This window comes from Pelodiscus sinensis, chromosome 12 (assembly GCF_049634645.1).
Source record: "Pelodiscus sinensis isolate JC-2024 chromosome 12, ASM4963464v1, whole genome shotgun sequence".
Lineage (NCBI taxonomy): Eukaryota > Metazoa > Chordata > Testudines > Trionychidae > Pelodiscus > Pelodiscus sinensis.
The window spans coordinates 32,382,591-32,403,667 of record NC_134722.1 but is presented as its reverse complement, the minus strand read 5'-3'; the positions used below and the strand labels follow the sequence as shown (position 1 = coordinate 32,403,667).

Genomic DNA, 21,077 nt, shown 5'->3' with positions numbered 1-21,077 from the left:
ACCTTTGGCAGGTGTATTCTGCTAACTTTCCACATCCAGAAAATGTCTAGGTTTCAGTAATGTAGGCGTATGCTGTCTCTTTGAACAATGCTCTTCCAAAAAGGTAATTTCTATTTTTTGCCCTCCGAGCTCTTGAGTGGGATGGGCAGGGAAGAAACTGAAGTGGCCAAGAAAAGCTGTCATGAGCCATTCTACCTGCCCTAGGGTCACATTTATGCTGTGGAGTTAGAACCATGGACTGTGGAATCATATAGATTCTTGAAGCTTATAACAGTGTGAGAAAGAGAGACTGTCCAGCCAGGATGACAGTATATGTAATAAACAGAAGTTTTAACTTAAAGTTCCATTTAGAATGAACAGAATCATTATGAATTTAGTTCTTGTAATAAATTACCCCTTACCTGCCTTGATGCCTATGTATGATGGTCCTTGTAGAGCTGTCACCCAAACTAACTCCTTGTCTTGAGCCACAGTAACTGCTACTAAAATGTGAGCATTTGCTAACCAGTACCCCATGCACAGTAGTAGCCAAGATCAAAATAGTTCCCCCTGTAATCAGGAAATAAGTGTTTTAATGGCAAAAGTTGACTGGCATATTCATGCCTTCTACCTACTGTACCTGACCTCTGAGGGGAGGAGGGAAGGAGAAAGGAGATAGATCAGTTTTATAGTTATCTGATAATGAGGCAATTTTTTTGGCTTGATACAGTCACATAACTCCATTATATTTTATTCTATAGCTGCTTTGCATTATTTTGTTTTAAACATTAAGAAAGGGATCAGTGGATTTCCAACACCAACCACCAGCATGACAAAAAGGGAGAGGAAATAAAAACAAGGGAGAGGAAAAATAAAAGCATGCTGTAGCATTTGCAGCCTGCCCTTCATCTTAATGGGAGGCTGCAGTGCTCCACTTCTACCAGCCAGTGATGCTGTGGGAGGCTATAAGTTAGCAGCCCTCCCAGAAATTGCCATTCCAAAATGGTGCCTTCCATGGTGAAGCTGGTGTTGCTTGTTTGCCTACAGCTGAAGAGCAACAGTCCTATAAGGTAAAAGCCCTAGGTGTCTATTTCTCCAGGATGGTGGAGGAAAAACCCTGCATCTGGTTTCTCCTCTCTTAAGCATTTATTTGGGCTGCTGGTCAGTATCACAACAAGGTGGATGCCTAGATGTTATGATGGAAAGGTGAAGCATAACTTCCTCAGCAGCTGCTTCTCAGTGCCTGTGAGCATGCATGGACGGGGTGTGCTTGGTCACACATATTATTGGCCTGGCTGTGGGCCCCTCTGTTAGCTGCATCAGTTGCTCCCAGGTGTGTGTGTGTTGGTTGAAGCTTCTTGCTCAAACTTTGGTCTGGCTTTTGCCCAGGAAGACTTGAGAGGGGGCAGGTTTCCTGCCTTCCCCAGGGCTGGGTGGCATACTGTTCAGGGCAAGGCATGGTTTTGCTCCTGTGCTCGCTAATGAGTGACTGCAGGTTTCTTTTTTTACAGAACACAACTTACTGTTATTTTGCAATATACTGCTCTTATTTTGATAGCCTTCTTTTCATCTCTGCTTCCTGTACTGGAAGAGCCTTTCTTCACAGAGACACAGACACCAACCTGAATTGACTTTGGTGCTTGAATACTTTTGCTAGAAGAGCATTACCAGGAAGGGCATTTAAATAATGAGCTTCTTAATGACTACTATAGGGTTTCCTTTCCTCGTCTGGTATTATAGGCCATATACTGCTCTTGCTGATGGCAGGAGATGAGAAGGTGGACTACGGGCCATATGGTATATTTGCTGAAAAGGGAGAGCTCTCTAAAAATGTTCTGACTGCTCAAAATTTGCTAGAGAAATGTATTTTTATTGAACTTGAATTCAAAATAGGAGTTTGCAATGTTAAAGTTTGAGGGCTACTAAATATTAGACTGTAATTCTGTGCACCATGCTTTGTACAGTGTATATAAATATCTCATCTAAATTTTGTTATATATGCCACCATTTCCTTCCCATTCCAGTTGTAACTACCTGGGAAAGTGGAAAAATGTGTGAGTGGCTTTTTGCAGTATATGCTAAGGATGTTCCACACATGAGCTGCTAATGCGTTATACTACTGCTACTGTAGGAAATGTCCAAAGCTCCGAATAATTGCAGTCCATAATGTCAGAGTTCACTTAAAAAGTTCTCTCCAAAAACAAGTCCAAAAACATGCAAGAACAGATCCAGCCTCCTGGTTACTTTACTGTGATGCATACTGTTTCTATAAAAGTGACCATTAAACAATGTCATATGTTAAAGTATGAACTACTAATGAATAATGGGGCCAGAGAGATTATGAGCCTCTAAAACCTATATGCAGGCAAATAATGTGACAAATGAGCATGATCTATTGGTTAGAGCAGAAGACTGACATCCGGGACTCTTGGGCTCTATTGCTAGCTCTACTGTTCTTATCTGTTATGTGCCTCATTCCTTATCTCAGAGGGCTGTGGTTGGGCTAATGAAAACTTGCAGTTGCTAATATATGGCACCTTTTTCATTTGAAATTCTGAGGCTAATTTGCATGCATTATTTGATTAGGTCTTACAGCAACATCCTTTTGTAATAAGTCAGGGGCATACAGGAATTACTTTGCTGGCAGTTGAAATACAGACATATCTGGTGTGGAATGTAGAATCTGTTCAGAAGTGCATAATACAGGTTGGATCTCCCTGGTCCGGAAATCTCGAGACCTGACCAGTCCCGGACAAGGAAGTTTGCTGGACCAGGAGAGGTCCGAGGGGGAGGGGGAGAAGACTCCCTGTTGTGTTCTTCTTCCCCAGCCACTTGGCACTGCTGCTCCTGCACTCCCCGTGGGCTCTACAGTCCCATGAACTTCTGTGGCCCCGCAAGCCCCAGGAGCTCCAGCAGCTTTGCCAGCCCTATGGCCATGCAAGCTCCAGAAGCCCTACTGGCCTCGCAGCCCTGCTGGCTGTAGGCCCCATGGGCTCCAGTGTCCCCACTGGCTTCCCTGCCCTGCTGGCTATGGGCTCTGATGCCCTGCGGGCTCCACTGTCCTGCTGGTTGGCTCTATTCCCAGCTACTGGCAACCTGCTGGACCAGAGAGTCCTGGACCACAGAGGTTTTGAACATAATATAATAGGGTAAGAAGTGAGGAGTATTAAACCATCCATTTGACTCTGCTGTGGGAGTTTTGCTAGATGTGGATACCTGAGCCAGTATTTGGGCATGACACCAGCAATATATAAAAAGAGCTGCAGGGTTATCAGTGACGCTAAGTGGTTGGGACCTTGGTTTTGTATCTCATGCAAAATACTGCACCTCCATCAGCATCCTACTTTCTGAAAACATGTTTGGGGCTTAGATTCAGCACAGATGCAGAGGGAAGTCTGCCCTTTGCTGCAGCAGCTTGTTCAGTTCTGACTGCTTACCTTGATGATAAACAACCCATGGTGGTCTGACTTAATGTTTGTATGGTATTCTAAGATTCTCTGATATCACTGCACTTTGTTAGCTTCTAAGAGGCCCTCTTACAGTGTTGCTCATAGTTTAGAAGGTTCTAACTTCTCTTTTTTGGCAAAGATGATGCTGATTAATTCTTTTTTTCAGATCTCGTTGTTCCAGAAAAATAGGGTCATTAAAAAAAATCCTGCATAAAAATTGCATGATTTGGCTAATCTTGGGGAATTCTCTGAACATTGACATGTATGCAGGTAGAGTGCTCTGATTGCTTCCAATTCGTGTTGCAACAACGGCTGTGTTAGTTGTTTTGTAATTATTTCGGTGGTTATTTTAGGTAATTGGCGTGAGAACAAAAAGTAATTGCATTTCAAAGGACTGATAAATTCTAATGAACATAAAGTAGCTAGGGCAAGCACTTTCTATTGCTTAAGCATACTTCTTTAAACCTTCCAAGACTTTTTCAAAAATGATTTTGAAGCTCCAGATTACATGTTGAGGCCCTGATTTAGTCTTGTGTCAGGCCAGAGTCCAATGTTACGACCAAATCCTCCTCTGTTCGGGGCTGCCCAAACTAGAGCCTTTGCTGGCACAGGCTCTATAGGAGTGGTGGCAGGCCGGGAATAAATGGGGTGTGGGAACTTGCACAATGTTCTCCCTGCAGTGGATGCTTCAGTAAGAGGGGGTGGGAATGAAACCCAGTTATGCTGGTTCTGTACCTGTGCAGTGCAAATTTCCTGAAATTTCTCAGAACTTCTTTAGCTGAATTAATGGGACTGCAGGTTTAAAGAACTTGTTTGAGATTGCCTACAGAGGAAACAACTGGAGAAATGTATCAATTCTTAATTACTGGAAAAGTAAAATAGGTGAGATTATAAAAGTAATTGGAGGCTCCATTATGTGGGTGCAACAGCATATAATTCACATTCCACTGTGAATTGTAGCTAGGTGCTTGAGGACAAAACTGGGTCCTTTGTTTGTTAGCACATCCCCTCATCCACTCTGATTTTGTCCATGGCAATATTGACTACCCCCAAAATGTGGTACTCTGACATGGAATAGTTTAAAAGGACGTTTGGGTGATGCTGTGATCTATTTCATGAATAATGTGTTGTTGAGGACTTGGGCATCCAGTCAAACTCCTGTATTTCCATGCACTTTATCTATTGGATATTTGGGGGCTATTTGCAAATAAGTTATTGCCAGACAGTTCATTGCTAGTTGCATGTAGTAAATGTGATGTGACAGATAAATGCTAGCCTTAAATAGAAGCAGCATAGTTCTTTTTGGAGGAATTAATTTTAATGTTACTGAGATATATAGGCTGTACTGTTGGAAAGTTCTAAGAATGCATCGAGTGGCTGCGTGAATACGTGTGTATTGACATATGGATGACATCCACTTTTTAATTCCATAACCTTATCAGCAATTGACATATTATTATAATAACACAATTCTCCTTAATGTAGTCTGTAAAAACACATTGATTTTATAGCTCCCCAAACCGATTACATTAATATCTGTGCATAATTAGTTTACACATTACTAAATTACTGACAGATTAAAAGTGAAATAGTGCAGTTCATACTCAGCCGCATAACTGCCAGAAAGGAAATTAATATGGATTCAAATGGTCCTCGGAGACTTGCGTTGAAATAGCAGAAATCTATAAAGACTGCTTGCATTAGGAAATTTCTATCACCAACATGTTTGTGGTTGATGCTTTGCTAACTCTGTTAATATGGGTAAAATTTAGAGCAGGAAATGATATTTGAATGATGCTTTTACTGTTACCAGCTCAAGTATGTGTTTATTAAAAAGTAAATTCTTGATTGTAATGTTAAACGGCAATCAAATTAAAAGCAAATACATACTTTTAAATAACGTTTGCCTTTTCTAGTTGTTCAGAGTCCAGTCATAATTTAGAATAACTACTGTTTAAGATATATTTACAAATATGATTTTTAAAAGATTGTAAAAAATGTGTCATTCTTGTATTTTCAAGTCAAAAGCATGTTAGAGATGGGCCTGGATCAAAACCTTAGATCTGTACATGCCCAAATACATTAATACACATTTCTGACTTTAGACAGTCTGTTGCCTGAAAAATATGAATGAACTATGTTTGTAACTAACCAACCATTTGCTGAATTCCCATTATACTTTGCAGACCTGTTCCCTTTTGCTTTCCATTTATATCTAACAGTGTTCAGGCCGAACCAGCTTTCCATGCAGGGGACAAATGTAAGGCTTTATAATTGGAATCAGTTGCATTCTTCAAGGCTTGGTTGTGGCAGAATCTGATATGGCTACACATGCAAGTAAGTCCCTGTGCTGCCCAGCTATGTAGACCAGGAAGTAGCCAGGTCTCTGGGTGTAAGGAGAGAATGGGGACTCTGTGGCAGTGGATGCTTGTTGCAGCCACAAATGAGAGGAGACCTGGCAAGGAGAAGTGGAAACCATACACCAAAAGCAGCAGAGCTAAAAGGGCATGACTGGAGAAGTGTATGCTGCAATCTGTAAAGGGCTAGTTCAGAATTATCCCCTATTCTGGAGCAAGAAGAAAGCACCAGAGGAGCTGTAGCTCAGAGATGTTTCAGAGTCATGGTGCCTCCTGGTTTGATGTATCTGATGCACCTCCACTTGCACAATACCCCTGCTTTATAGAAGTCAGATTTTCTGATGTACTGAGTGCCGTATAGTTTCCATTGAAGTTATAGGTGTTCAGGACCTCTGAAAATCAAGCATAAAGGCACAACTTAGCTCTTATTTCTTTCGAGGTTACCCACTCCATACTAGAGCAGAGACTTAATTATCCAAATTTCACCTGAACTTCCAAAAGAGGGGTGTGAGCCCCAGGGATTTAGATAAGTGAGATACCAATAGCCAACCTATTGATTCAGAAAGTCTGTAGTCCTGATGTCCATTCTTCCACTTGTCCCTGATCCCTTCAGCTAGATTTGCTCTCACTTTTCACTAAAAATATACGATTACACATAGAGGTAGCAGAAGGAATTTGGTGGATTTTTTTAAGGAGGGACTTAATTTCTGAAGTTCTTGCTCAGAGCCAGATAATGCCACCCTTGCTGAAACCAAATATTATTTTACTCATCAGTAGCCCATTGTTTTCAACAGAGCTGTTTGTGAGGTAAGGCATTGCTGAGTATTCAGTAGCTACTCAGGACAGAGTGAAAACTAACTATGGATCCCAGTATTTGGCATCATGTATTTTCATTTGTGCTTCTAAAACAGATAATCATGGTTTTACTTCTGTTGGCAAATTGGTCAAAACAAACAAACCCAAGCTTTTACAAAAGCTGTGAAGAGATATCTCCTCTGCTTGTGGTTGCTAGGAGAGTGAGTATTTCTGTAGTGACATATTCTGCATAAAAAAAATTTGCTGTTGCTAATATTTTAAAATTGGTTAATAAAGCGAAGTGTGAAATGTGTGTGAAATATGACAGAAAACATAAAGAGGAAAGCACCAGAGAGTCTTTAGTTATTTAAGTGATTATATTACCAAAGGAGATGCCATAGACTTGTGGACTTCCTCTTTATTGGGTGTTAATACATACGTTGTGGGAGACAAACTGGATCTTATTGGGAAGGAAAAACCAGGTTTCAAAGGGAAAGTGAGCTCACTATTCTGAGAGTATAACTTAATAGAGGGTAAACTTCAAGCTGCCCTTAATGGGAAGATACTTTTCATTATAACATTGTGGTTCTAATGCAACTCCCCGTACTCTCTGAAATAGTCCTTTGCATTCCAGTGGACATGTTTGACTAGAAGACTTATCCGGTGTTGCGTGGATCCTTCAGGGCAGGTAGAGGGTGGTATGGGAATCAAGACTCAGGACAGGGCCTTGGGGATGTGTGTGTGTATGGGGGGAATGATGGAGGCTGGAGCCAGGGTATATACACGAGAGTGAGGGTAGCAGGTGAGGAGGGGCTTGGGGCATGAGGGGTCCTATCCAGAATGGCTATTTTCTGTTGTCTTAGCTTCCCCAGCTACCACGGGCCTTTTTGGCCCCTTCTGGCACTGTGGCCAAGTGCCAGTGAGGAGGGGAAAGAGTTTGGGGCAAGGGGCTATATACATGGTGTGCTGCAGGCAAACTGGTGGAGACACAGCCCTGCTGGCCACTCCCTTGTTGGTACAGCTGCCTCAGTGATCACCGTGCAGGATGGCTCTGCCTTGCAGGCTCACTGCCTCTACTGGCCACTCTCAGTATCAAATTCCAACCAAACAGCAGCTCCTCCCTTTGCTTCTGGTTGTCCTGCCACAACCAAACCCTGATCTTGCTTTAAGTTATGATCAGAGGAGGCTGCAAACCAAATGTGGTGGAAGTTTAGCTCTTACAGTTTAGAAGGACTTCTTGAACAAATGGACTCACAGACAGATACTCTCTAAGGGTATGTCTACACTACCACCCTAGTTCGAACTAGGGTGGTAATGTAGGCAACCAGAGTTGCAAATAAAGCCCGGGATTTGAATTTCCCGGGCTTCATTTGCATCTTGCCGGGCGCCGCCATTTTTAAATGTCCGCTAGTTCGGACTCCATGCTACATGTGGCACGAACTAGGTAGCTCAGACTAGGCTTCCTATTCCGAACTACCGTTACTCCTCGTTCCACTACCTAGTTCGTGCCGTGTGTAGCCGCGTGGCACGGAGTCCTCACTAGTGGACATTTAAAAATGGCGGCGCCCGGCAAGATGCAAATGAAGCCCGGGAAATTCAAATCCCGGGCTTCATTTGCAACTCCGGTTGCCTACATTACCTAGTTCCAACTAGGGTGGTAGTGTAGACATACCCTAATATATCTATATCTATACTATAGATAGCGGAATAATGACCTCAAGTGCTCCGTCCATGCAGGGATCAGTCTCTAAATACATGCCTACTTATTCTCTGACGTTGGAAGTGGGTGAGAGAGCCATGTGTGAAATCTGATAGTTTGGTTACTGACTTTGGTTATAGCCTTTTCCACCAGTTACGGTAACAGAGCTGCCAAGGTTCGTGTTTCTCGCAAGGTGTAGGCAGCACTCACACATTCCTGTACCCTGTTTTGGCTGTAGTCAAGACGGAGTTCAAATCCTGCCTGTTAGCCATTAGAGGTGGCTATTGCATATGGTGCATCAGCAGAACTTGTTCCCCAGCTGCAAAATAGGAAAGGACCTATGCAAATCAGAGGCAGGAAGATGGAGGGATGTGAGACAGGAACTCAGGGTGAGAGGGCCTAAAGGAGGAAAAATGACCCTAAGCCCTAAATTATCCCAGGTACACTCTGTGTCTTAGGGTATGTCTACACTACCCCCCTAGTTAGAACTAGGGGGGGTAATGTAGTCATACGGAGTTGCAAATGAAGCCCGGGATTTGAATTTCCCGGGCTTCATTTGCATAAAGCCGGCCGGCGCCAGTTTTAAATGCCGGCTAGTTCAGACTGCGTGCCGCGCGGCTACACGCGGCACGAACTAGCTAGTTCGGATTAGGCTTCCTAATCCGAACTAGCTGTACACCTCGTTCCACCTAACTAGCTAATCCTAACTAGCTAGTTCGTGCCATGTGTAGCTGTGCGGCACGCAGTCCGAACTAGCCGGCATTTAAAAATGGCGCCGGCCGGCTTTATGCAAATGAAGCCCAGGAAATTCAAATCCCGGGCTTCATTTGCAACTCTGTATGACTACATTACCCCCCCTAGTTCGAACTAGGGGGGTAGTGTAGACAATACCCTTAGACTTCAAGCTGTAATAAGTCTTGTTGTACTTAGGTATCCTCCCACCTTTGTACTCAGGTGGGGTGTATGCAGGCAGGGGCTGGGTATGTGGGTTTCCCTGCTTTGCCTCATGAGGACGATCAAATAAGTCGATGCCTTAAACAACACTGAACACACACACGGTTTTTTAATGTGAAGTTATGGTTGTATGCAAATTATGTTTAAATATGCTAATTATCTACTTGAACCATTGGATAAAATATCACATGGGATAGTGTGAATCTTGGCAGCTCTGGTATAAGTATTGCTTTTAGATTGCATGTTTGACAGAACTCAAGGAACTGAACGTGTTAAGATGAGACAATGTTGTATGTGTGTAGGTGGATTCATTTGCCACAACGATACATCATTTATAACCTGAGCGAGACCATACTGTCTCCAGTGCCTTGTACATAAGAACGGGAGTTAAGGAGATCTGGGTTCTATCCTCTTTTGCGATGATTTGATGATTGGGAGCTCCTATGTTCTAATCTCACATCTCTATGACTATTTTGATATTTGGCTTCAGGCACACTCCTTGCCTCAGTTTCCCCATCTGTAAGACACTAAGACTACCATAGATAATGTCATTTAAAATGACTTTATATGGATACATAGATCAGAAAATGGGGACAATAACTCTTGCTTACCTCTCTGGGCTGTTAGGAAGAATAATTATTTAATGCTTGCAGAGCAGTTTGACACAATGATAGTATAACAGTAGCATAACAGATCAACATGATAAAATATAGTATATTGCCAACATTTATCGCTGATTCCAAAACAACAAACCTTTAAATTACCGCTCATGTCATTCAGTAGTAGTTCATGTGGAGACGTACTGTTAAATGCATCTCTGTGCAAACACTGCAGACACCTGCAAACATTAAAAATTATTGAAATCACAAACCGTGAACAATTCTGATTCCAACCTTTATGCCCCAGTTCATGCCACAGACCACTAAATAGAAATATTGTCCACCATCCCTTTTTTTTTTTTTTTAATTTTTGATTGGAGGTACATACCCCTTTGAAAATTTTAGACATAGTCTGTTAGACCCCAAGGGTTAAAAACCACTGCTATAGAGAATCATGACATAGATGAGAGCAAGTGATACATAGTTTGAATTACTGATGTATCTTTGGTTCTGTGGGTTCCATTGTTGTAACCTCTGTATAAATAACACGTTTACAAATTGTTCTGAGAAAAAGCCATGTGTCAAATGGAAACCGCTGGGTGAGCATTTTGTAGTTATTGTTTTATGTTATAGAAGCACCCTTAGGGTTGTTCAGCTGATGGACATAGAGAATGTTACTGATGTGAGAGGAGTTTGTGTAACCTGAGCATGTGATTTCCATGATTTCAATGTTCAAGGCATTTACCAAATGCTTTCTTGACTTCCATGATGCCAACTGGACTGTAACTAAACAAAGTATTTTATTAGGGAATTTCCTTTGCACACTGATTTCACGTAATGTTAAGACTCCTGCTGTTTTTTATGAAAAAACTATGCACTTCAAAGTTGCCTTCGACCCTTGAATTTTAACATATTTACTGATTTTTGTTTACCTTTCTGTTCTTGGAGTCCTGTGGTTTGTGTAAAATATCAGTTTTCTTCCTTTTCTTTTTTCCCCTTTTTTAAAGAAAATTCTTAGCTTTCACAGTTGTAGAGGAAAGCTTGAAAACATAACTTAAGTGACCTCTAAAGGACCAGAAGCTAGGCAAAAAGTCCTTGAATTATCATTTTAAAATCTCATATTTTTAAGCCAATTCATGAGTGATTAATTTTGGAGCTGCTGCTGAATGCCAGCACTTAGAGGTACTAATACCAGGTACAGTTTTCTCTGATAGGCTTGCAAAGTTTTCCTGAAACAGATAGAATTGTTTTATTGGCTCTCTGGACAGCCCAGAACATCAGTGTCTCAATTAGTCCCAATACTCATTGTTTAGCTCCAGGGCCATACGGGATCTTTCGAAAAAAAAAATTTTTCCCCCGAAAGAACTGCTTCTAGACAGTGCTTTCACTTTCGAAATACCATTTTTTGAAAAAGTGCTGTGATGTGATTATGCAAATGAAGAGCAGGATATTTAAATCTCCTCTTCCTTTGCACTTTCGATTTGCCTAATTTACATCCCTCTTTCAACATAGGGATATAGTTTAGATATAGCTTAAGAGAGACCCCTTTTCTCTTCTGAAATATTCTTCTGTCTTGGGAGAGATTCCTTGTCCATAAAGACTTCGATTCAGAAACTCAGTGGGTCTTAAGCATGTGTTTAAAGTTAAGTATGCCATTAAGTGCTCTCCTAAGTAGAGATTAATTTATGCTTTGAGTGTGGTCTTGAACACAGCAAAATAGAGCTGCATCATTAGAACTGGCAGCAATAATGCAAATCAGCAAACATTCTGTGATTTTTTTTTTTCAGTAATAAATGCCAGACAAAATACTTGTAAGTAAGGATGGATGGATGGATGGATGGACACACTCTCTCTCTCTCTCTCTTTCTCTCTCTCTCTCGGTAATAGATGCAAACTCTTTTAAATAAAAGGGATCCGGTGTTAACAAGCTATTACCTGAACAATCCTCTATTCTTAATATCATTTAGGAACTTGGTCATCTTTTCTTCTTGTTATGCTCCAAAGAGCAAATGTTTGGTATTTACTGATCTCTTTCCTTTGGAGAAAAAAAAAAGTACATTAGTGATTTCATCATCTCTGTGAAAGCTAATCTTCTAGAACAGTCAAGGAACCATTCTAAAAACCAAATTAAATTGTGCTTTTATTATTGTATTATTTCTGCTGTTACTTAAGAATGGTGAGAGAGTTTTGCTGCTTACTAAGAGACAGGTGAAGTATTTCCCCCATGCTATCAAAAGTACTTAATTTTTTAAATTGTTACATAATAGTTCTATAATTGTATATGTAGAAGAGGGGCTTGCAAAATCTTAAAATGCTTGTGTGTGTGGAATTGATTAAGAACATAAGAATAGCCACACTGGGTCAGACAAAAGATCCCTCTAGCCAGGTATTCTGTCTTCTGAGAGTGGTCAATGCCAAATACTCCAGAGCGAATGAACAGAGGAAGTAATCAAGTGATCCATCCCCTGTCGCCCATTTTCAACTTCTGACAAACAGAGGCTGGAGATACCATCGCTGCCCATCCTTGTTAATAGCCATTGATGGACTTCTCCCTGAATTTATCTAGCTCTTTTTGAACCTTCACAACATCCTTTGTCTGGCAAAGAGTTCCACAGGTTGATTATGCATTGTGTGAAAAAATACTTTCTTTTGTTTGTTTTTGTTTGCTTCCAATTGATTTAATTTGGTGACTCCTTTGTTCTTGTGTTATGAGAAGGAGTAAATAACACTTCCTTGCTTATTTTCTTTACACCAGTTATGGTTTTTTATAGACCTTTATCATATCTCTCCTTAGTCATATCTTATCACTGCTGAAAAGTCCCAGGCTAGGTCTACACTACACATTTTTCTGATTTTTTTTAAGAGGCTTTTCCAAAATGTGGCCTGTCTCTACTAGGCCAAATTTTGGAAAATCCTCCTCTTTCAGAAGATCCCTTCTTCCTCATAGGAACGAGGAAGACAGGGCTTCCAAAAGAGCATGCTTGCTCTTCCACAAAAAAAAAGTGGAAGAGCAAATGCATTCCCTGGACATGGCAGAAAACCTGCACAGTCTAGACCCAATCTCCTCAGAGAGCAGCCATTCCAGACCACTAATAATTTTAGTTGCCCTTTTCTGAACCTTTTCCAATTTCAGTGGGAGCCACATCTTCATTCAGTATTCAAGATGTGGGCATACCACAGATATATATATATATAGAGAGAGAGAGAGAGAGAGAGAGAGAGAGAGAGAGAGAGGCAGTATGATATTTTCTTAATGTCTGTTTCTTTATGGCTGAGACTTTTCTAAGTCACTCATGATTTTTGACTGCCCTGTGTTTGAGTCTGCAGCCTGAGACTACTTTCCTGTAGGCGGACACTCAAAAAGTGTTCAGCACACAACTGTGGAATTTGCCTTCTTGAATGACAGTGTTGTCTCCTCTTCTCATTTTAATCGCAGTTCTTGTAACATTGGGTGTTTTTTTAAACCCATCCTCCCTGGTTCTTGAAGTCAAGTGATTTATTTGAGAATCTTAGCTTTTACTTTTAAAAAAGTACCTGAGCAATCAGGAAAAGCATAGAGGAAGATTTGGAAAGCACAACCCAAGTGTATCCCAGAGGCTCAGAAACAAAGAAAAGAAACCCCAAATGTATGTATTTATTGATTTTTTTTAACCCAATCTCATTTTGAGGCCTGACTCATGATATATGAATGCTTCCCATTGATGATATTGTTTAATGACTCACATGTTAAGCATACAAAATCACAAATCACTTGTGAAATTTTTGCCCTATTTTGTTATGTGAGGGTGTAAAAATATTCTCATTCTGTATCTTGGACTTTATTAACATTCTAAAGTTTTTCTAATTCTTTACACAAGTATTTCCCTTTGTTTTGTATCAGTCATACTTTGTGCCTGAAAGGGTGAATTTTTACACCTAGATTTTTTTTTTGCTCTGTGTGTGTGTGTGTGTGTGTGTGTGTGTGTGTGTGTGTGTGTGTGTGTGTGTGCAAGCAATCGCTAAACTTAAAAAAGTAACATAAAGGTGATCCACAGGTCAGTTGGATGGCAGAGCTTTGAATTCAGTTTTAGGAATTTCATACCTGTCTGTATGAATGGATTGCTAAGACTGCCTGAATATATTTATATAGTTATAGGCAAAAATAAATAAGCAATAGGGACAATCGATTCCTTTTTTCCTTGCTTCATGAGTGACACATTGTGGGGCTGTTATTTCAAAATGTCGTCTTTGCTGCTTCCGTTTGTGGCAATAGATGGCCTGACATTTGTTTTCTTATATAAATTAACATAGAAATGTGCTTCTGTTTGGTTAAATTCTTAAATTGCATAAATATGGTCTGAATAGGATTATGTTTGAAACCATCTGAGAAAAAGAAGAAATATGTTTGTAGCCTAAGTCATAAACTGCACAGACATAGCTCCTTGCTTGTGTCAGTACATCACATTTCTGGGAATGTGACCCACAATAGAAAAAAACAAATAAATCTTACATTCTGTATAGCTAATTAAAGTACTGAAATTTAACTAAGATAATTCTTGATATTTAGTGTTTCTTAGTAGCATTTCCAAACACATGGCCAGTTTTCATACTTGTCAACAAGGTAACGTAGTGAAAGACAGGTAAATGATCTTGCAGATCTTTTACTTATTATAATTCCCATTTCAGTTGTTGTGTGCTGCAGATTAGCTCCTCTAACTGTGCTGCATGTGCATTAACAATTGGTGTAAAGATACAGTTTTAAAAGAGCTAATTAAATACGACACCAATGCTCAGCACAAAAAAATTATTTGAATGTTTCCAAGAGAGCCTAAAATCCCACAGGCTGCTCCAGTTCTACTAAATCCCTACCCCTCTGAAACCAAGAAAATGAATATTCAATATTTTTCCATTTGAGTCTCTTGACATGCTATTGATTCACTTTATTTTCCCAACAATTTTCTGACAGGTTTCCCAATGTGGATTACTTTTATTCTTTGATATTCATTTTGTGACTGCCTTTGAAAAGCATATCAAAATTAGAGCTTTAGTTAAGTATTCAGTGGAGTTCCAAACTCTGGTGAACAAGTCTGTCGGAGTTGGTGGATTCTCTGTGCCCGGAATGTGGTTAGTAGTTCAGAAGATAACTATCAAGAACGTTTCCTACACCCAACCCAATTCTGAATAAGTGGAAAAGGCAGCTTCTTCCAGGGATGAGAAGCAACAATGTTGATCTCATACTTTCTCTTTCTCTCTCTCTTTCAGAGAGGGGGAGGGTATGTCTACACTAGCCCCCCTAGTTCGAGCTAGGGAGGCTAATGTAGGCATTCGAAGTTGCAAATCAAGCCCGGGATTTAAATATCCCGCGCTTGATTTGCATCTTCCTGGCCGGTTGTCTTTTTAAAATTTACGAGTCTGGACTAACTGCCCACATCTATACACGGCAGGGACCCGATATTTCAAATTAAAGCCCTAAATTGAACTACCTGTTGTTCCTCCTGCAAGGAGGTTTAACAGGTAGTTTGATTTAGGGGCTTTAATTCGAAATACCGGGTCCCTGCCACATGTAGACGCGGGCAGTTAGTCTGGACTTGTAAATTTCAAAAATGGCGACCGGCCGAGAAGATGCAAATCAATCGTGGGATATTTAAATCCCGGGCTTGATTTGCAACTTCGAGTGCCTACCTTCGCCTCCCTAGTTCGAACTAGGGGGCTAGTGTAGACATACCCAGAGAGAAGAAGAGTGGAAGTGAGAGGAAAATATGACCCTTTTTGCAATGAATGACAGTATTATTAACAGGGAATGCAAATAGTAAATAATGAAAATGTCTAAGAGTAAAGCATTACAGCTGAGTGAATTACCGTAGATGTCTTTTCTCAGAATTGTAGCTCTTCTTACTGGTATTCCATAAGCAGAATCTTTGTTTAGATGGCTATTTCTTCAGATGTATTTGCTGTTCAAAGCTTTTTCTTATTTTTCCATCTGCAGCTTAGTCCCAAACAGTTGTGTAGATATTCAGTATTTCCTATTCATCATTTGGTATTTGAGCAGTTTTGGCTAGTTGAAATTGGCCTGCGGTCACAGGGCACTGTTTATTTGTCTGATTGGATGAGTGTGCAAACAGTGCTGATATAAATGAGATGTGTGAATTGAAAATTTGATCTCCACTTATACCAGTTAATGTGAAGATGAAATTCACTTTCAGCAGGTACAAGTGCCGGTAGTAGAACCTGACCTCTCAAATGTTAGTGGAAAGATAACACTAGGGATCTGAGTAAGATGAAGCAAACTTATTAGGACTTGGGCTCAGCACAGCAATATGTGTTTATCATGAGGCACATTCGTTTTCCCATTGATTTCAATGGGATGATTAATGTGCTTAAAGTTACGTATGTTCTTGAGTTATCAGGGCTGAATGGCTCAGCACTTTGCAAGATCAACCCTGTGTCTACACTTCAATTAAAAACTTGTGGCTGGGGCCTGAACTCTAGGACCCTGCAAAGTGGAAGGATCTGAGCCCAAATGTCTACCCTGTAATTAAACAGCCCCTTTGCCTGAGACCATGGAGTCAGTCAGCTGGCACTGGCCAGCTGCTGGTGCCAAATTGAAGAGTAAATATATCCCCAGACACCGACATTCTCCTTGGTACCAACACCGGTCCTGAGAACTTCGACGCATAGGATTGCCAGATGGTTTCAACAAAAATACTGGACACACTTGACATTACATTACATCTTAGTTAGAAAATACCGGACATTTATATTTTCTCAATTTGTTTCCTGACCAGAAAGCTCAAATACTGGACAGTCTGGTTCAAAACCGGACACCTGGTAACCCTATTGAAGCAGTACTTGCCACATCCTGCGTCTTGGGCCAAAAGGCTGATGATAGGTAGATCTGTCAGTGACCTGGCTTCCAAAAGCCTTGGAAGCATTTACCCTGGCAAGGTTTGTAAACACAGAGAAATAATTTTTTAGTAATCACCTGTTTCTACCCCAAAACTGAGACCAAAGTGCTTGAAGCAAATTACTTTTTAATAGGTTTTGTTGTTGTTGTTGGTTTAAGGAAACCTTCCCTATCTTAGGGGACACCACCTTCCTTTTATTACTTGTTTAACTTTATTGTTTCATCGTTTAATATGTGAAACCTGCTAAGTGTGCCGACATATCCATTCATTATTGATATATCCATTCGCTTAACAGGTTTCATGTATTAACTGATGAAAGAATAAGGTTTCATAGACAAAAGATAGTGGAGGGGTTTTTTTTGTTGTTGTTTTCTTTTTTAAGGCTGGGAATTAAACTCTTTTAATGGCTCTGTTTTTCACAGTAATGAATGTGCAGAATTGCCTACTGGAATGGCCTGTGTGAGGTCAACAATTTCCCACTATTTGCCTCAGTGGTGATTGGGTTTTCAATGCTCCTTAATTATTCTACTATGGATGGACTATTGTACAGTGTTCACATTAATCAGAATGGATTTACTGAGGGAATTAAAATAGTTACCATCCCAGCCTAGCAGTTAAACCTTTAGCAGGAAAAGCCTATGGCTGTGAAACATGCAAATTAGAAAGGGGATTTTTTTTTTTTTTAAACAATCATCTCTGGAGTAGACCTGTTTGGAAATAAATCCCAGTTTCCTTCAGAATTCTTACCCATTTCCACAGTTGAATTCAAACTTTTTTTTTTAATACTCAGGCTACATCTACACTGCCATGCTATTTTTGGATACTGGAGTATCCCGAAATATCTATCCTGTGTCTTCATAGCAAGCCTGCTATTTCAGGCTTGCTATTCTGACGTCCCTGTAAACCTCTTTCTACAAGAAGTAAGAGATGTTTTGGAATAGTGCTTTATTTTGAAATTTTGCACTGCTAAATGATGAAATAAGCTATTTTGAAATAGCATCGAAATAAGATATGCAATTTGAGCTACACAAATTGCCTATCTTATTTTGAGTTACGGTGCAGGGTAGATGTAGCCTGAGTGGGGCTGACAGATTTGTCAGCTCCCTGGGCAAGGTGGGGGAGACAGATCTGTGCTCCCAGAAGGGGTGGGCCCTCAAACAGAGGGGGCAGAGCTAGGGCTAGCTTCACAGAAGCTGTGGCAGCAGCCAGGAGCACCAGGCCCTTTTGAATTGTTGGGCCCTGAACAGTTGTTCCCTTTGTCCCTGCCCATCGGTCGACCTACATATCATTTAATTTCCATATTCTGACCAGAACTGAAATACCTTAAGTCCCTTTTCATGAGATTTCCATCTGAATTCTGCAGATTCCAGGTGTGGGGGGTAATTCAGATATATAACCAAGACCCACACATCCACCTGCAGTAGTCAATGTAGTTTTCATCTGAAATGCATAGTGCATATTGATAAATATCCTTAGATGCTGTTAAGGTACTCCACTACCATGATGATGAAAACTTAGCGACATTTTCTTCATTTAGCATTCTAACTTATGGAATTTTCTAAACCAAATAGTGATAATTTCTTCTGTAAACAGTCTTTCATTTAGAAAATATACCATTGCTAATTGGGATTTATGTTACATTTGAAACGAAAGCACCAATTATTCATGGATCTTTTGCAATTCCCTTTTCAGAGGCTGTAGAATAGCCTTAAAATGTTCACATACAAAAGGGGAATGTAAATACATCATTATGGTTGCTCCACAGATGGCAGGTTCTATTTCGATTCATAATTGTGAAAGAGACATTATTTGAAGTACAGGGAAATTTCAGATGCTGCCCTTACCTTGGATCTCATTATCAGCTCTTTTGGTTTGCAATATTTTCAATTTTTTCTAAAAAAGCTTCTTCCTTTGTTAGTGTGGGGAAAACCCAAACAAGGGAACTCTCTATTTTGGAGAATCAGTGAAACAACATATGCACAAAGTACTATCAAACGCATTTAATAAATGAAGTGAAAATGGAGAAGAATATTTTCTCCCATCAGCATCCCTTTCTAACCATTGTATGCTGTCAGGCTTGGAGCGCAAGTATACCATGTCACTATGGTATAGCCAAGCAAAGCAGCTTGAATTTCACCTTTCAAATGCAATATATTCCTTGCAAACAGTCTACAAAGGAATATTTGAAGAAATAAATTTGTGCATAATTGTTAGCAATGCATACATTTGAGAGTCAGGATTTGGTTGTGGCTGTTTCGCTATTAGAAAAGCAATTATTGACAGTTCCATATATAATTCCTTTCATATCATTGATACTGAGGCCTCCACTCTGACATTGGCTTTTATCTAAGCAATGGGCACAGAAATCTGTTTTTTGCTTCTATTTGAAATTGAACAATATTCTGGAAGGGGCAGTGGAGCAGCTCCACTGTAACTTTATCATCAGGATCCATTGAGCTACAGAATGTGGAAGGAAAGTTGTGCAAATAAACACCCTATTTCCTTCCTGCTTTAAGTGGTGTTTGGCATACAGTAGTGATAAGGTTGGTACATCGTACTAATGAATCCCTAAAGAGATAACATTAGGCAGAAAAGGTCATTGTCATAGTACACCGACAGGCAGAATTGAACTTGGGATCTCTGGAGCTTAGTGCATGATCTAAAAGCCAGCTGGCTGTCAGCTAAGGCTGTAGAGCAGACTCATTATTCTCACTGTATGTGGTCTTGGCGCCACTTAATGGGATAGTACACCACACCCAGCAGGTGTGTGGTTTACAGTGGCACACAGTGTACGCTTGTGATGGGGGTTTGGAGGGCATACACAGAGGATTGGAACTGCTGTGTTGTCTCTTCCTGCCCCCGAATGCCCTGAGCTTGGGGATTTGCAGCTGATGTGTGATACTATCATATGCCCTTTAAGATTTTCCACTGCTACTTGACATCATATAGGAGGCTTTGCGAACATGTAGAATTGGTTTGGCTCCATTACTTGTGTCTGTATCTGAACTGTGAGCTTGTTAGCAAAACCAAACCCTGAATGCCTTTCTTCTCCTTTATCTACAAAAGGCCAGAACCTCTGATTTGAATTTCCCGGGCTTCATTTGCATCTTGCCGGGCGCTGCCATTTTTAAATGTCTGCTAGTTCGGACTCCGTGCCCCGCTGCTACACGTGGCACGAACTGGGTAATTCGGACTAGGCTTCCTCAACCAGTAGTTTCATGCACCTTTCATAGGTCATTATACTCATTATTTATTCCAGAGCTATTCACAATAAGTCAGTAATTTTGTGTGTTAATCTAAAAATAGGCAAGAACGCTTTAAAAAAAATGCTCACTCCACAATGCCTTTTGCTGGATATGCTATCAGAATCCTCATTTATATTAGGGGAACATGTTTTTAAAAGACAAACTCTTCATAACCTATGATCTTTAAGAAAACCCAGGGACATACATCATCATTTGGATTCAACATAATATGAATGGAACCATTATGACTCTTATTTTTATGGTGTAGGTTTTCTTCAGAATTTTGACAAAGATGACCTTATGCTAGAGTAAAGCTGAAAGAGGGAGAGAATGAATGCTTTGAGATACTACTATTTCAAAAGGTTGTGTCTTGTAATACATCTATTCTTAGTCTCAGTTAGGTCCTATTTGGGAGAGGTACTTTTAAGCACTTAACTCACAATAAGCATATGAGGAATTTCATTGATTTCAGCAAGCCTGCTAACAAGTTTAAAATTAGGTGAATGTGCATATAAAGTTGCTGAATCAGAGTCATCGTTACTTTTGTTGAAGAAAATTTAACTATTGACCGAGTGCCATATTTTCAGCATCCAACAATTGGATACATTTCATTAAAGTAGAATAAGGCCAAATCTCCACTTACTGGAGGATAGACACTGATCTTCCAGGGTTCGATTTAGTGGGTCTAGTAAAGACCTGCTAAATCCCTTACATTTAAAGCATCTGTTTTCACTTAGAGTAGAAGGAAATTGATCAAGAGAATGAGGACCTGGAGGTGTCAGTCTTATTAATTTTCAAATGGGACTTATTGATAGTTTTCATTATTTATAATTTTAGTAATTCTGGTCAAAATTTCAAATTTGGCTGGAAAAGGAGGTAAACTTTTGATAAAATCTGTTCCTGTTTTTCTACTGGCTAGTATATATATATGCCTCCTGCTGACTCAATGGAGTTGTAGCCGTCCCATCTCTGGCCCCTTGCTGCCCCCTTGTGGTCATTCTGCGTATAACTGTCCCTCCTGCCAGATTCCTCTCTTTCCATTTTATTAGAAACAATCAAATTCCAGGAACATCCCATTGTCCTGGCACAACCAAATCCTTACTTAGCTTTGAGTTA

At 40.3% G+C, this 21,077-nt stretch overlaps 1 long non-coding RNA gene across 2 annotated transcripts in view; it reads left to right on the top strand.

Annotated features, from left to right (window-relative positions):
• The first annotated feature begins 979 nt into the window (after positions 1-979).
• Positions 980-21,077, top strand: part of LOC142831159 (uncharacterized) — a 63,154-nt gene continuing 43,056 nt past the window's right edge. The window contains exon 1 of one of the 2 annotated variants that reach the window (XR_012906830.1): positions 980-1,049. This is a non-coding gene — a long non-coding RNA (uncharacterized LOC142831159). The remainder of the gene's footprint in view (positions 1,050-21,077) is intronic. The other variant, XR_012906831.1, reaches the window with a different exon arrangement.